Here is an 18,470-nt window from a genome sequence, read left to right as displayed (position 1 = left end):
TCTTAGTGTCATAACTTGACATTTGCAAAAGTTACGTAGCCAAGAGTACATCTATCTCTGTGTCTGTTGGCGATTTTTTACAATTTCAGAAATGGATTTAAATTTGCAACAACGAACTTATATTAAATTTTGCGTAAAAAACGGATTTAGTGGCGCACGGACGTTGGAAATGTTGGAAAAGTGTTTCGGCAACGATTCTCTAAAAAAACGGTCGTTTACCAGTGGCACGAGTGGTTCAGAAGTGGTCGTGAGTCAATCGAAGATGATGAACGCAGTGGCAGACCATCGACATCGAAAGTCGGTGAAAAAATTGATAAAGTAAAAGAAATGTTGGTCAATAACCGCAAATTAACCATCAGAGAAATAGCGGAGGACTTGAACATTGCCTATGGATCCGCCCAAGACATTGTGGTTAATGATTTGGGTCTCCGTCGTGTAGCAGCAAAGTTGGTGCCAAAAGACCTCAATTTCATGCAAAAAAGAGACCGCGTTGACGTCGCAAAAGACATGATTTGCGAGGCTGAATCCGATCCCACATTCATCAAAAGGATCATTACTGGAGACGAGACGTGGGTTTATGAGTACGACACGCAATCCAGACATCAGGCAAGTGAATGGCGTTCACCAAATGAGCCGAGACCAAAAAAACCACGTCGTTTTCAGTCAAAAAAGAAGGCAATGCTGACGGTTTTCATGGATTACAACGGTGTAGTGCATCATGAATTTTTGCCAGAAGGCCAGACAGTAAACAAAGAGTATTATTTGGGCGTTATGAGACGTTTGCGTGAAGCAATTCGCCGAAAGAGACCAGAAATGTGGGCAGAAAACTCGTGGATTTTGCACCATGATAACGCACCGTCGCACAGTGCTATCATTATTCGTAATTTTTTGACGAAAAATGCAACAAATACCATCCAACAGCCACCGAATTCACCTGATTTGGCTCCCTGTGACTTCTTTCTGTTCAATCGAGTTAAAAAACCATTACGGGGAACGCGTTTTAGCAGCCGAGAGGAAGTAATGGAAAAATCGCAGGAAGCACTGATGGACATACCGAAAACCGAATATAAAAAATGTTTCGAGGATTGGATCAAGCGCTGGCATAAGTGTGTTGCAGTCGATGGGGATTACTTTGAAGGGGACAATATAGATTTAGATGAATAAACTTGTATTTTTAATTTTCTGAATAAATTCCGGGAAATTTTTGATCAAGGTAGTATTTCGAAGAATATAAAAATACGTAGAGTAGCATGGAGTTCTCGTAAACTATCCCACTTATTATATTGATTAATTTTTCATGATGTAACTAGTTTGATAAAATGGAAAATAATTGTGTTTTGGAATAGTGCTGGTCATATAAAAGCTTGTAAGAAATTCACAACGCATATTTCAGATATAATTCCTATTAATTAGAAACCTTGAATCTGAAGAAACGGGCACCTTTGTTTCAGAGAATACTATTAGCGTCACTATTATTCCCCTATTGTTACGCTAATGACATTCCAAGTGTATCATATATTTTTTGCAGAGGAGTTGAACCGGTTCGAGTACGCTTTTCTGTGCTTTTAACTCTTGCTCTCGTCCCATCACTCTTATCCGTCTCCCATGCTCATTTCGCCTCACATCCTATCACCTCTATATTTGCACCCACCCCTCTCTTCCTGTCTTGATTTCCCTCCCCGATGGAATGAGTGACTCTCCCCCATGCTGGGAAGAAGGGGAAGGGGCTTCGAGGGAGGTGATCCCGCCAGAGTTCACGGAACTTCTCGTGACTTCTGGCGTCATCTTCAAGGACGCGAGGTTTCATTTACAAATTAATAAATGTGCACTTTTCAATGTTTCTGGTATTGTTTTGTACTGGAGGAAGTTTTTTTTATCATTTCCTGGGGTATAACTCGAAATGACTCCGTCACGAATGTGCCTGTCAGCCATATAATACCACTATGTTAACTGATTCTAAGCATATTTACGCTACATATAAGATAACTGTTCCGAAAATTTGCATAAAAAAGTAATAGAAAATATTAATACAGCATCGTGATTTTATTAATTCAAATGTTGTTCTTAATTGACCTGTTACACCTTATTTCTGTTGTCTTCAGATTTCTTCCGAAATTTTCCGTTAGTTTTAAATTTATTGACAGTCGTCGTAATATTGTAGATAATGTAAAATATAATTAGATAGAACACAGTAATCAACCCGAAGGTCGGTTTGGTTGTTGATGGTAGAGTTCACCCAGTGCTAAGCCCGACGGTGTGTGAAATTCACACATCAGGGTAGGGGGGGCAGTTTCTTTCCCTGTGCCGGTTATGGTTTCCCAGGAAGATCTGGTACCAGAAAAATCATATACCTTAGGTGGAGCTGCAGGTGCCCAGATAGGCTTGGCCGGGAATCAAACCCAAGCAGTCCAGTCAGTAGTACAACGCTCTGCCGCTGGACTACCGCGACCCACATATAATTAGAAATGATGATTTAAAATCTATGATCTTATCAGCATGTAAAATCTAAGACTTATCAATATGTCCTAGCCCGTATCAACCAAAAATCAATAGACGTGTCAACCAAAAAATGCACTCTAGCTCTTTGCAAGTAGTATTTTCGATTTCGTTTGGCCTCAATATTTATATCGTCACGCCATCATCAATTCCGTTAGCGTATGTACATTTGTTTTTGCTTATCTTAATATGAAATTACTCTTCCTTTACATCTTAACATTTATTCTTAATTACTGATGATTTATACTTTCAAGGGGCACTCCTGTTCGTGTAATTGTAGCTTAAGTTCCTTTTTAAATGATGCGCCCAAATATATTTTTTTCTTTTTCCTTGGAATTCTGTTGTAATACGCTTTACATGTTTTTCTTGAAATTATCTTGAAATTTTGTTAGAAATACCTGTATTATTTTCTGCCATCATCAATAAACGCCCTTACATTCAATGAAAGCCGTTATGTCTAGGAGCATGTGACCAGACATTAGAAAAACTGCCGGTTTTATAATAAAAAGAAAAACAGAAAGTTAATATTCTATCAAACAGCAATCTGAATGGCTTTGCCCAGCGTTACGTCTTTTAGGAAAATAAAATGTGCGCGGAAGGATATGACTAGAGTTCCCTTAACATCTTAGTAATTTTTAGTCTTCGAACGGAAAGTGAAGTTGGATTCACTCTTTCGGATTTCAAACGAATTAAGAAATACTTTATTGAATCTAATGATTTCTACTGAATGAAGCACTTAATATCATCGTGCATCTTGAGACATCTCATGTTTCCGCTCATCTTGTTATGTCTCGTTCACATCGATAATAAAATGAAAGGGATGGCTTACTTTTGTTATGGTTCAATTCACAAACTACGGATTGAAATTAAAGAACCGGATTTAATATAGTCAAACATATGCAAAATAACTCCTATATGGAATAATTCACTCGAATATTTCCCAACTAGTTGTACGCGAAACGGCATTTCTTCAATGCAGCTCCTGAAATAACTCGCACTTACTCTGTCCACTTTATTTCGATCCTATTGTGATTACGGAGCATTTTAATTTGTTCACCCACACACACCACACACACACACACACCACACACACACACACCCATATATATATATATATATATATATATATATATATATATATATATATATATGGACGGAAAAATAGAACACAAATAAAATAGATAACACTTAAAAGGACACTCACATTGTAAATTGTTAAAGGTTTCGGCCTTCTCCGAGGCCTTCTTCAAGTAAGACTGAAAATTCTCTGGAGGGTGGTTAGGGGTCTGCGCGGGGGAGGGGAGGTACAGGGAATGCTGGGAGGGAAATAAAGGATGGGACGGTTAAGGGTGGGAATTTTGAAATATTGGAAAGCTAATATATACGCGGATTCTCGAGTTCTCACATCTATATTCGTGGCTGAATCGGGTAGGGATTCTAGGATGCTAAGAGCAAAACACTGGTAGAATGAAACGTTGTGGGAATTTACGTTTAAAGAGATGGGAAGAGAAGAAAGTGAGGCAGAATTTCAGAAGTACCGGTGATTGTTCATTCGAATGGATAAGGGGGTAATGCATTCGCCCAAGTAAAATGATGTGCATTGTTTTCATGAAAAAAGATAAATAATATTTTTTAAGGGGCAATTAGCGTGGGAACGAGGTGAGGGGGCAATGACGGGATGTGGGGATAGGGGAGCAGATGTAATAAGTAGACAAGTTTTGCATCGGGGGCGTTTGTAAGTTTGGGAAATATTAGGAAATTTGTCGCGGGGGGGGGGGCGCCAAAGGGTCGGTGGATCTCAAAAGGTTTTCGAGATTGGCAGGTCGTCTGTATGCAAAAATCCCACCCTTAACCGCCATCTTTAATTTCCCTCCCAGCATTCCCTGCACCTCCCCTCCCCTGGCCATACCCCAACTGCTCTCCAGAAAATTTTCATTCTTACTTGAAGAAGGCCACGGAGAAGGCCGAAACCTTAATCAATTTACAATGTGAGTGTCCTTTTAAGTGTAATCTATTTTATTTGTGTTCCATTGTGCCATCTCAAAAGTTATATTGCTCTTGTGAGTGTTTCAACATCTTCGATATATATATATATATATATATATATATATATATATATATATATATATATATATATATATATATATATATATATATATATATATACATATATATACACACATTCAAAAACGTAATCCCACCATACGGCGAACAAATATTCATTCACATGGAAATACAGGTAGATATAAGGAAAACGGATAGGAACACACTTAAAGGACGAATATATATGATTTAGAATCGCTCACGGGAGCAATATAGCATTTGGACGGCACAATAGAACACAAACAGAAATGGATAACACGTAAAAGGACACTAACATTTTAGATTGTTTAAGCTTTCGGCCTCCTTAGGTCAGGCTGCTCTGAACAGCAGTTTTGCCTGAAGAAGGCCTCATAGAAGGCTGAAAGCTTAGTCAATTAAACAAAAAATGTGATTATTCTTTTATGTTTTATCTTTTTAATTTGAATCTTTGAAATTTGGTTTTCTGTGGTGCCTAATTCCAAGAAACTGCGGGAGATGCCTTTTTTTTTTGAGAAGTAACTTTTAACGGAGTCATCCGCTTATATGAATTTCAATGCAACAATTTCAGGGAGTAAAATTCCCGGTCAAGGCGAATGAGTTTTACGCTCTGAAATTGTTGTATTCTATCGTGCCGTCCTATATAGGTGGTATAGATACATATATAAATAAATATATATGTACACACACACACACGCACACACATATATATATATATACTACCTTGATCAAAAATTTCCCGGAATTTATTCAGAAAATTAAAAATACAAGTTTATTCATCTAAATCTATATTGTCCCCTTCAAAGTAATCCCCATCGACTGCAACACACTTATGCCAGCGCTTGATCCAATCCTCGAAACATTTTTTATATTCGGTTTTCGGTATGTCCATCAGTGCTTCCTGCGATTTTTCCATTACTTCCTCTCGGCTGCTAAAACGCGTTCCCCGTAATGGTTTTTTAACTCGATTGAACAGAAAGAAGTCACAGGGAGCCAAATCAGGTGAATTCGGTGGCTGTTGGATGGTATTTGTTGCATTTTTCGTCAAAAAATTACGAATAATGATAGCACTGTGCGACGGTGCGTTATCATGGTGCAAAATCCACGAGTTTTCTGCCCACATTTCTGGTCTCTTTCGGCGAATTGCTTCACGCAAACGTCTCATAACGCCCAAATAATACTCTTTGTTTACTGTCTGGCCTTCTGGCAAAAATTCATGATGCACTACACCGTTGTAATCCATGAAAACCGTCAGCATTGCCTTCTTTTTTGACTGAAAACGACGTGGTTTTTTTGGTCTCGGCTCATTTGGTGAACGCCATTCACTTGCCTGATGTCTGGATTGCGTGTCGTACTCATAAACCCACGTCTCGTCTCCAGTAATGATCCTTTTGATGAATGTGGGATCGGATTCAGCCTCGCAAATCATGTCTTTTGCGACGTCAACGCGGTCTCTTTTTTGCATGAAATTGAGGTCTTTTGGAACCAACTTTGCTGCTACACGACGGAAACCCAAATCATTAACCACAATGTCTTGGGCGGATCCATAGGCAATGTTCAAGTCCTCCGCTATCTATTTCTCTGATGGTTAATTTGCGGTTATTGACCAACATTTCTTTTACTTTATCAATTTTTTCACCGACTTTCGATGTCGATGGTCTGCCACTGCGTTCATCATCTTCGATTGACTCACGACCACTTCTGAACCGCTCGTGCCACTGGTAAACGACCGTTTTTTTTTAGAGAATCGTTGCCGAAACACTTTTCCAACATTTCCAACGTCCGTGCGCCACTAAATCCGTTTTTTACGCAAAATTTAATACAAGTTCGTTGTTGCAAATTTAAATCCATTTCTGAAATTGTAAAAAATCGCCAACACACACAGAGATAGATGTACTCTTGGCTACGTAACTTTTGCAAATGTCAAGTTATGACACTAAGATTTAAAGGGAATATCAACAACAGATGTACCAATTTAACAAAAAAAACAGAACTCAAATCGGAACGATGGGAGCGCCACACGGTGGTTATTCCGGGAACTTTTTGATCAAGGTAGTATATATATATATATATATATATATATATATATATATATATATATATATATATATATATATAATTCAATTTGATTTAGCCACAGATCCAATTCCTGGCATTAAGTAACAAATCATTGAAATCCGTTGACAAACCTATTACGCATTTTGACACGTGTCTATTTATGTACGTGTCATGAACAGAAGGCTTAATGCCACCGGTCATTTTGGCTACATACCAGTTACTTAAATGAGGACTGATAGATTCCATGCAACCTTGGAAATTACCGAGGGATATTTTCCCTAACTCGGAAATTATTATATATATATTTTTTATTTTCTTTCATAGACAATATTCAACTATTTTGTCGTAAATACCATGTGGTTCCCATTTGGCATAAACTATTCTTGTGGGCCTTCATCTCCAACCTTTTCTTTGAATATACGTACGAGGGTCATCCGGAAAGTAGTACCCGTTCGTGCCGCATGAAGTGCTGACGACGCGAGTAGCCGCTGGACGAGGTCAGATAGCTTCAGTGGATTGTCTGCCTTCTCTGAGCCAAGTTGCGTGACGCTAGCATTGCCTGTGTTGTTTCTGTGATTGTTTACAATGTTTAAAAAAATTGAGAACGCCGCCAGTTTGTGAAGTGAGGGCAGTGATTAAATTCCTCAATGCAAGAAACGTTCGCCCATGTGATATTCATCGCCAATTAAAGGAGGTGTATGGAGACAATGTAATGGACGAGTCGTCTGTTCGGCGGTGGTGTCGCAACTTCAACATGGGGAGGGGGAACACACACGACGATGAGCGTTCGGAGAGACCGTCTGTCATTACAGACCAACTGGTGAGCTCAGTTGACGAATTCGTGAGGAACGATCGGCGCGTCACAATTGATGACATCTGTGAGCATTTTCCCAATGTTTCTCGAACAAATGTTCATGAAATTGTTAAACACCATCTGCATTATGCAAAAATTTGTGCAAGATGGGTCCCTCGCGTATCTCAATGAGCTGGCGGCGAAGGACTATGCAGCAGGAATACAGAAACTTGTCACACGTTATGACAAATGCCTTAATTTGCTTGGAGATTATGTTGAGAAGTAGTTTAAAGTATCCTCTTTCAAATAAAATTTTTTATGTTTGTTAATATTTACTTTTGTGTCTTTATTTCACGAACGGGTACTACTTTCCGGATGACCCTCGTATATCGTATCACTATATTTCACTGCCTAGACTATAGTATGATGTGAATGAATGAATACTTTGAAGATCGTATCGTTTTCTTGTAGAATAATTGTTATTACTAAGATAAATTATACTCATGAAATGATATTTTTAACAACTTGGCGGGTATAGGATTCAACTTATATTGAAATCTAACTCCTTTGAATTGTTAATTTTTGCATAAATATACTTACATACAAGTGTTGTGGACTCTTTTACTGTCTTGCGAAATTTACCTTCCTAAATAAAAACTCTCTTAAAAACTTGCTGAAAATCCTTAAAATAACGAGGATTTGTTTGTTCTGAAAGACTCATTATTTAGACAGAATAAATGTATTAAAATATTTAATTCAGTTATTCATAGGCAGTTAAAGCATAGTGTGATTTTTGCTTCAAATTTCGCTACGGTGTTTGTACTTGCTTTTACAATAATACTTCAGGACATTTAAATGGGCTAAACTGTTTGAAGCTACCTCATCATTAAGATCCTTTGAATGTGCAGGCAAACTTATCATGGTGACTCCCTAAGCGAACAAACAATGGGTTTGGGTTGTCATTTAGTTCAGCGCAAAGTGCTGCTCTCATGCATTTTGAGTGGAGACCACATTATCATTTAGAAGTACATGATTTGCATGTATGACAATTTGTTACAATGTCCTCTTAGAGTATTGGAGGCGCAAAAATTTTCATAAGTCATGTTTACAAAGATATTTATGACTCCTAATTGCAACAAATAAAGTATTTGATTAAAACTCAACACGTAATATTTATAATACTATCAATTTTGTTTATTTTAGGAGTCATATATTTTTCACAGGAAGGCTATTTTTTCGTATGAATAAAATAAATATTGTCCCTATTAACGTAGTATTTGGTTTTTAGTCAGAACTAAATCTTAGAAAGAAATGGAATGGGATATTTTTACTTGAGAAAAGCAAGAGGTACGCATATCATACTTAATTCCTGATTTTTGAAGTATTTACATTGTTGGAAATAATTCAAGAGTACATTCGGTTAACGCTTTCAGATTTTCTTGAAAAAACTACTAAAGATAATTAATATTGTTATCGATTCATTAACGATGTCTAAAGCAGATATATTCGGTCACATTATTTTCCTCTGTCTATTCTGAGATCTATTATTCTGTACTTTCTCTATGTTGTCCAAACAAACAGTCCTTCACTAATTAATTCAATTGCATTGGAAATGGATTCTCTCTATGTTGGTCAAGTGGCATTTCGACGAATGGCGAGGAATAATGCCCTTTGCTCACTTTATATGTCATCTCAGCTTCGTTCTTCAGACAGCACCCATGGTCACCTCAGGGAGGGCGTGGTTCGCCTTTGTCGACTCTTCCCTTGCAATAGTCCTCTCCGCCTCCCGAAGTGGGTGCACAAATGCACTCGCATCCCCGGCGGAGAGAAATGACCTTTCTGCGGACGTGGCCAGAGTTGCATTCGGACCGCCCACCACTTAGCACCAATAAGGCCGCAATGATAATCCATTGTCATTTTGATCAACTGTCAAATGGGTCCTTGTACGACTTCAGGTTTTTCGGTTCCAAGGCGACAATATTTCCAAATAATAAGCCCTGGAAACTACTTAAACTTTCCCTAACACCCAGCTTTAGCGCTCAGAATTTTAAGTCGTCCAATAGTTAATCTTGCAATATTATATATATTTAAAAGAAGAAAGTCTGTGCTTAAAATTTAATTTCAAATTCAGCCGTTAAGTCCAAACCTAATTCGTTTAATTAACACCGACATAATTCAAGATATTCATTTTCACATTCATTATGATTTGGTGTCACAACGCAAGTTTGAATGTTGACTGGGGAGAAATCTTTTATCAGGTGATTGTGGAATACATTAAATTCTACCAAAGAGAGTAACGACAATGCCTGCAGAAGAAAAGTGACGACAGGAGGGCACAGAAGTGTGTTGCAGTAAACTAATGAAGACCAAATTGACGGTGCGAATCAATAATTAAGATATCCTATAATTAAAACACATAATGTAAATTAAAGCAACAAAGAGATGACACTTTAAATGTAATAAGGGGAACAAAATGAGCCGTTGAAAACTCCAAATTTATAGAAATTTAGGATAAAATTTTGCAAAACTTATTCCCAAGATATTTATCAAACCTTTAAAAATAAATCAAGAGTGCGAAACATGATTTTTTTAAAATTGAAAGTAAAATAAATAAAATCGACAACTAATAATTACGGAAATGATAAATTGAGCTCCTTACGGCTTTTAGGACTGAAAATATTATTTTAAAATGTCAGTTAATTAATAATAATGACAGTTGTGAAATAATTGTGAAAATATTTCATCAACTTACTTAACATAACTGTTCAAAACGTGACTCTGAGTTAGACAAATGAAAATCTGGACAATGGTAAATAATTTACCATCAGATAAACAATAGGTAAATTTAACCTTGAAAAATAATGAATATATTGGAGAAAACTTCATAGCATCTGAGTTATAGAAATGGTCTCAACCAAAAATAATAAAAGATTTACCAATGAGATTTTAATAAATATGGAAAACAGAAAATATATCAGAAATGTGGAAAATGACTGTAATACAAAAATTACATGAAAAAATAGAGATCAAAATCAACTGTAGAGGAGTTTCTCTTCTACCACTTGCAAATAAATTGTAATATTCAGTTGAATAGGGTAGACAAAAACACTGTATAGCCATTTAGGTGAAAATAAATGAGGTTTTATTAAGGGAAGGTATAACTCTGAACAGATAATAAATATAAATTAAATTATCCAGCCCCGGCTACTGAACTCTAAAGAAATAGTTTGACTTTGATATTTCAAATTAACATATGACTCTTTTGATAAAAAATATTAGATACATTTATCTTGGAGTTTGGTTATTAAATCCAAATAAGCAGATCTAATCTTTGAAACTCCTACAACACCACCTCAAACGTAAAATTTGTCAACGCTTTATCTAATGCTTTCAAAATACACGCAGTTTTGAGGGATGTTTACTGGAGAGTGAGGAGATAGGCGTATGAAAAGGAATAAAAAGATATCCTACCGATATATAGTATGGCGAGAGATAGAAGAGTAGAGACAAATAGATTACGTAAAAAGGATACCTACAATTTCTGTGATTGAAATTTCGGCAATGGAGAGTTGGTGAGGAAATTATCAGGGGACTGAAGACTTTTGAAGTAAGTAATCATGTCTTAAAACTCTGAAGGAAATTCAATCTGATTATCTTTCTATACTTCAGGGTTTTCACCGCCAGCGTTGGCTTGGATGTGCAGGGTTTTCAATCTTACTAGCAAACCTGTTGACTATTCATGCTATAGATCGCGGGGAAACAACAGAAATATGCAGAGAACACTCGACCTACCTACCCATTAAAAATATTTCATTTGATGTACGCATCTGAAAATGGAGGGCGATTTAGACAACCGGAACAAAAAACATGCTTTGAAAAAGACGCTATCACCTATCACTCATCCATATTATTTTTATAATATTTCCAAAAAAACATGTTTCCATCGCCTCCAAATTTCTCTTCACTGCTCTCATTCTCCATATCTTTTCCCGCTCTATATAATTACTACTATTACCCTATTTAATTTTTAATGGATCACTTTATTTCAAATCCCTGTGCTATTTACTATCAGAAGTTGTTTCTTCTAATACAAAGGCTTCTTTGCCATTTCCAATTTTACCATATAGTCCAATCCACTACATAGTTTTGTATGAATATGAGCTTTGATACATTTAGGCAATCCGAAATCACTTTAGCTTAGGTACGTGATAATTTCTATGAATAAATGCAATTATAATGTTTTGAATCGAGAACACAGTTAATACGATAAGTGTAAGGAAACTCAAACCACTATTTATAAATGTTAATTGCCCCCATTGCAAGACATTTTCTCAAGCAATCTCCAGTGAATATATCTCATTTTTATGCATTAGTACGCTACAAAAATCTTCAGGGGAATTAATAAGTCTCGAGTTTGAATCTAAATCAGATCATAATTAATTTACTTACAACGTCCATGTGCTACGTATAAAACCCTTCGTTTTTGGAAAATTATTACGGTTTTCGAAAACTATATAAAAATAAAATGAAATTATGTTAATATTTTATGATAAAATCAGCCAAGTGTTTGCAAAGCCTGACTTTTATGGTGGGTTTTCGAAGGCGTAATTTTAAATTCATAATCATCTTCTCGTTGCGTCTTCCGAAGCATGTCATTCGAGGGTCAGGGATGCATCCCGAGCCCCGGATTTGGTTTTTTATGTTTTGTCATCCTGTTCAAATACGCTACAACGGAGGGAAATATAAATGAGGAAAACAATATTAGGAATAGCTTGAGCCTATGATGCGTCCATATAATATTAATATAGCAATCAATTTCTCATTAGGAAAGGAAGGTAAAAAGGCGAAATTGTTCTAAATAGATATACAATATCCTTGTATTTTTAGGAATTATTTCCGATGGGCTTGAAATTATCAACGATTATCTGTGACATATTAGTTTAGCAAATGGTCACATTCGTATATACAAAGTTGCCATTTTTTAGGAGGTGGGCATAGCAAATGGTGAACATGAAATATGCGCATGTGTGCTACTTTTTGGAGACGCATAAAAATAGCAGGGCGAAACCACCCGTCTCAGCGTCTGAGTACAGGCTGTATGAACTCAGATACAGAAGCAGTATGAATCACAATTGCACAGCTTTTTGGAAAAAGAAAGCTACCTGAACCAAGATTGGGTACAATACCATCCTTGAATTTTACTTCTCCCACATTTAAAGTTATCGAAGTGATTTATGCAAGTGCTTTCACATCGTACTAAATAATATGAAGATAATTTTTGAAGTATATGAATCTATATATAATGTAATTCCGCGTAGGAAAGTAAATGAGATCGATATTTCATTAAAAGTGCTCTTAAGGTATCAAAGAAATTTTGAAAAATATTCAGATACCAAATAAATTTTCAGTGCATGAAAAAGTTTATTGAAAGTTTATGAAAAAGTTTATTGCGTAACAGGTTTTTATTATTCTCAATATTACAGGGACGAATGAATTGGATATTGCAGGGGTATTAAAATAAGTTGAATTACTTCACATATTTATAAGGAGAGAAAATATTTAATTTACCAACTTTACCGAAATATATTAAATGGAATTCCAGGTTTTCTCCAATGCTAGGAAAATTCAAATATATTATTTCGACGGTAGGTATTATGAGCTTCATAATTTATGCATTTGATTTATAGACTCCTCATTGCGTGACCTCGGAGGAAGGTGTATACTTCGCTTGTTTTCGGAATAGTTAATTAATATACTGAAAACTACCCAGAAAACAATTTAATTATTAAAGTTCATGTGACTACATTAACCCATCTTGAAAAAATAAGGGTCACATACATTGAGTGACATTCTCCTTGCTAATATTGTTTTCCAATGTTATTCCAAAAATATCAACAAAGTTTAGTCGAGGCATTATTTTTGTGCTTCTTTTCAAATGCACTTCAAGTTCTGTGGTTGAAGTTCTTCTTGATAAAACTATCTTCCTTACACTCAATGTATAAGCATCTAATGCAGGATTATGGGTTAAAATGTTGTAGGCATTAGTATATCCCACATTTTATTTAGGAGTATTTCCTTTTAGCTCTTAAAGAATAATGAAATTCAACTTTCAATTATGAACTTCAATGACTCTTAGGGCTGTTTCCACGTGCACAGAAGGCAGAATATATATATATATATATATATATATATATATATATATATATATATATATATATATATATATATATATATATATCTTACCCAATGCTCTAAAAATTTTAAGAAGGAACCTTTTAAAGAGCTAGCTTCTCTTTTCCTAAATTGTGTGAATATATATAATAATTTGGTGTGAAAAATCGTATAGATATAACCCTGGGGAGATAAAATACCTATCTATTTTACATCATGCTAAATTGGAGGGGGCTTTTCAAATATAGTACTAGCTTCTCTAATAGCAAGAAGTTTTAAATTCTATTGCTTGGGTGTTACCTTCTTTAAAATTCCCATGTAAATATTGAAAATCTGAAGGACATCCTTTCACCAAGCATGGTGAAAAACTGGCACTCTCTCATTGAACCATGCCCGAAGCATGAGTGATGACCGCATTCACGTCCTCCTCGGATGGTCGTAAACCTTAGAGCAGTCTGTTTGGAGAGGTAGTCAACCCTGGTCTTCCTCCAAAAGAAGGTGATGTAATTCAATTATTAACACTTCATCCGCTCACTAGCCATGCACATGTCGTGAAAGGGTTAACTGGGCAACGATTTTCCACTCAACGTCATTCACTTTCAGCATTATTTTTCTTTCGTCCACATCCTACTGCTGTCGTTTCACTAGCGTGCACGTTTTCCCTTGGATCTATTTCATTTAACCCCAGTTCCATTGTTCGTGAGCCAATGCTTCTCCCCCTCTCCTCCTTTATCCGTCCGCTGTGCTCCTTTTTCCTCAAGGCTACAGCCAAAAACAGGAGGGCCAAACCACCCCTATTCCTCAGTTGCCTTCCCCCTCCTCCCCCCTCACACTCCTTGCCAGCTACCAAACTTGAGCTCTACCTCGATCGAGGCGCTGGGCGGGCGGGGGGAGGTGCGGGGCGTTGCCATAGCAGCCATTGGGTTCCGTGGGTGGGGAGGGAGTGAGAGGAGGGGGAGAAAGGGTTAAGTAGGCAACCTGCAAACTCCAGCCGTATTTAACTGAGGAGGAGCTTTGCCTCTCGACCACAGTAACCAAGAGGTCCCCTTTGTTACAGGGAGTGTGTTGAGGAGAGGTAGCGCAGTGATCAGAGGGAAAAAAGAGGAAGAGGAGGAGTGAGTGGGAGGAGGAAGAGCGGGTCATCAGAGAGGGGAGAGAAGAAGAGGGGAAGGAGCAAGTCGGAGACTTCAACGCTCGTTGGAGACTTGAATGCCTGTTGGAGACTTGAGCGTCCGCGGAAGAGCACCGGCGCTTTAAAACGAATAGGCTCTTGGAGCAACTCTACGGTCACTTGTTCGGGCAGAGCAGCGCGCGTGAGGTTGAAGGCCGCCAATCGGGACCGGCTCAGCATTTTCGAAGAACCCAGTCATCACTGCGTCATGGGGATTTTGGTATGATGAACTATTTTTTACTATATGTAATTATTATTCGTTGCCTGAAAGTTAATATTAATGCATGAAGTTTTATTTTGCAATTTTAATTATTCATTTCGAGTTTTGTTTTTAATTCTTTAAAGCAAGTTTTCAAATTAATGCTGAACCTACGTGCTAACAGTTTTTTTATTAGATTCGAAAAAAAATATTATCAATGTATTTTATGCAAAATATAATGAATCACATAAGTTCTAATTTCACCTTTTTCAACCACGAATTTGTAAACTTATTTTCTATGTGTAAGAATAACTCACGTTTCATGTTAAATTATAGGGTGTGATATCCTAGCAGTGATTTGAAATAGATTTTTGAGAATTTTCTCTGGAAGAATAGGTGAAGCAGTTATTAATTATGCTTCAAAACTAATCAAATTTTATTTATCATACTAGCTTATGTGATTAGAAATTTTATTTCAGTAATTTAGCATGTTATTCTGACCTGAGCAGTTGATATTGTTCGGTAGTTATGTTTTTTTGATTGTTCTGATTTAGGTCTTATATGATTTTACTGGATGAAACTGTTTAACTTTATAATTTTCCAATGAATAAATATTCTTAGGGATTAATGTGTGGAGAGTCAGAAATCGAAAATCAATGATCCATATTCAGTAAATATTACATTTCTACCCACGAGTAGTTCGTGTACATTTAATATGAGAATTATTAGTTAAAATGTTGATATTTTTAAAATATACCGAAGGGGTTTTTAGCACCCATAGTAGATTTAAATTATGTAAACATGATTTAGTTTATTTTTTAATGATGTTTGGTTTCAATGGAAAATTATAAATATATTCATAGAAACAAAAAATCATTACATTCGAAGCTCATTGTGTAGTCATGCCCCTGCTTCAGGGAGTTAACTTACCTTTTCAACTATACTCTATTTTCGCGTGATATTTATCTGCCAAATTATAGCTTATCGCCTAATTTTACGGCCAAATGCGATAGCAATACCGAAGTAGAGTTTCCACTGAAGGAATTTCTTTTCTGCGCTTCACAAGGTGATTCCAATTATAGACTTACACTTTGAATGGAAGATTTGCCACATGTTTTCTCTTTTGAGTCTGTTAAGGCGTGATAACATTAAGTATTGCAATTTGTTTTTTTTAATTTTATCAAATTGAAGGGGAATAAAACTAGAAAGATTTCATAAATTAATTAATTATTTTGCTCTCAATTTTTGGATTTTCATTGGACTGGAAAGAAACTTCTCCAATTTAGGTACCTTTAATTTATTTAGTTAAAATATTTAATTAGGGGAAGGACCAATCAGGTGGTTATAGTTTCATTACTTCGAAACTCTGTGCATATACTATATGTTATAAAATCAGTAAATAGAATCTTATAGCTTTTTATTTCATGGATTTTAATAATATTTCTTCAGTGTGGAAATGGACATTCAGCTGCTTAAAAGTATATATATATATATATATATATATATATATATATATATATATATATATATATATATATTCCTTGACTGATGCATGAATATTTGCATACTATATATTCATGTTTTCTATATGTCATATCTACCTTCAGTAATGTATGATTACTTATATATTTAAATAATAATTATTTAATAATTAATATTGCAACTTCTTATTTTTGTTTGACTTGTAAAAATGTTGTCAAGCTTTGATATGCGATGTCTATAAAGGTTCATTGGCATCAGAAATGTCGTAAACTTGCATGGCTCTGACATTGAGTGATTAGTATTTGAAAAGCGTCCTGCTAATAATTGTCGTATAGTCTTTTTTTGACATAGTCAAGCAGAACGCTGTGATCGGATTTTAAATTTCATGGCCACCTTATTCAAATGTCAGGGTTATTTCATTCGGAGATGTTACTTCCCTCCTCTTCTCAATGTCGGAATTGATCGAAAAGGAGCATTGAGCTGAAATCCTGTCAAATAGAATCACACTCTATACTGAGACCACACCCTTAAACGTTTAACCTACTGGCCACACCCACGATAGAGTATGAAAAGGGTCAACGAAACACCACCGCCTTTTCCATGGCCAAAAAGACAAGGAAACCTTCGGTTAATATCCGTTTGAGAATCAGCCTTGAGATGCGAGTGAGCTACACCCAGTTAGTTGGTCCTCTTTGCTTCGCGAGATTGGCGGGCGTATTCAGGAGTGTCGGGTGGGGAGGGCAGGCCCTTTTCACGTGTCCACTGGTCCAGCAACTTCCTTCCACCCACCAACGGTGGAGGACGGCTCAAACCCCCTCCCAGCGTCCTTGCTCTCTTCCTTCAAATTCGCAAACGAAGCTCAATTGGGTAAATTCTGCCGCTATAGTTATCACTTTTGGCATCAACTACCAGTTCACGGTACATAAGTGTAAATGGGGGACGACCGATTTCCTGCTTTAGTAAGATTGCGCCTTATAGCCTTACGTTAAAACAGCTTTGCACATAGGTGGGCTTACACCATGTCGGTGTCATCTCCTTCATAGAAATATTTTCGTTCACAACTTTATCACTTCGTGTAATCTGAAAGAATAATGCTCGATGCTTAATCATTTACGTTCTATGGTAGAGTCAGTTAAGCTAGTTTACTGCCTCTGCTCGGTGCGATACACCTTGTTAAAAACTTACAAACGCTCAATTTATTATTAGTTATAAGATAAACTAGTCTCATTATTGCATAATAAGTAATAATTATGTGATTTTTTTCTTGGATAACAGGATTTACTGAAGACCGCGGGTTGATATTAAGTTTGATATTAATTCGTGTCATGAATGCAGAAGCTTCTTAACTACTGGAAAATCTGATGAAAGACCAAAAATGGCCTGTAGAGCATTCATCGGCATTTCTCCATTAGAACTATTCTCCTTTTAAAACAATGAGTTTTGATTAACTTTTCAGTTTTTATTCAAAACTCGGAATGAATTTATATTAAATTCGTCTGCATGAATTATTGGCGGATATTAATAATGTGTTCATAATTACGAATTAGCATTGAAGGATAACTGAGAGTGGAGAAAATTTGCAGAAACAATCCCGTTATTGATTATACACTACTCTAAAAGGTAGCTATTGGTTTTACGTCTCCTCTGCAGGGAGAAGAAATGGGTAGTGATTTTACCCTCCATAATAAAGTTCAGGAAAGAATAAAATACCAATTGAGTTTGAAACCGGTATCCTTTGAGTACAATATGCATCAAACAATTCGTTTTTTTATTATTAAATCATTAAACAACGCTTAATGAGATGATTTAAGGAAATAATACTGTTATGAGAATGAGGATCTTCCTCGTTACGGCTTACATCAGCCATGATACTCAAATGACAAACAATTATTTAGACTGCTACAGTAAATTTATACTGCTCTGAATTTCTTCGATGTCATTCTGCACAGTTTGATTAAACATGTTGATAAGTTATTTTACATTTGAAAAACCTTAACAGAAATACTTGAATCTATTTTTCC

Source organism: Hetaerina americana, unplaced genomic scaffold, assembly GCF_022747635.1.
Source record: "Hetaerina americana unplaced genomic scaffold, ioHetAmer1.1.p SCAF_11, whole genome shotgun sequence".
Lineage (NCBI taxonomy): Eukaryota > Metazoa > Arthropoda > Insecta > Odonata > Calopterygidae > Hetaerina > Hetaerina americana.
Note: the sequence above shows the minus strand (reverse complement) of the source record.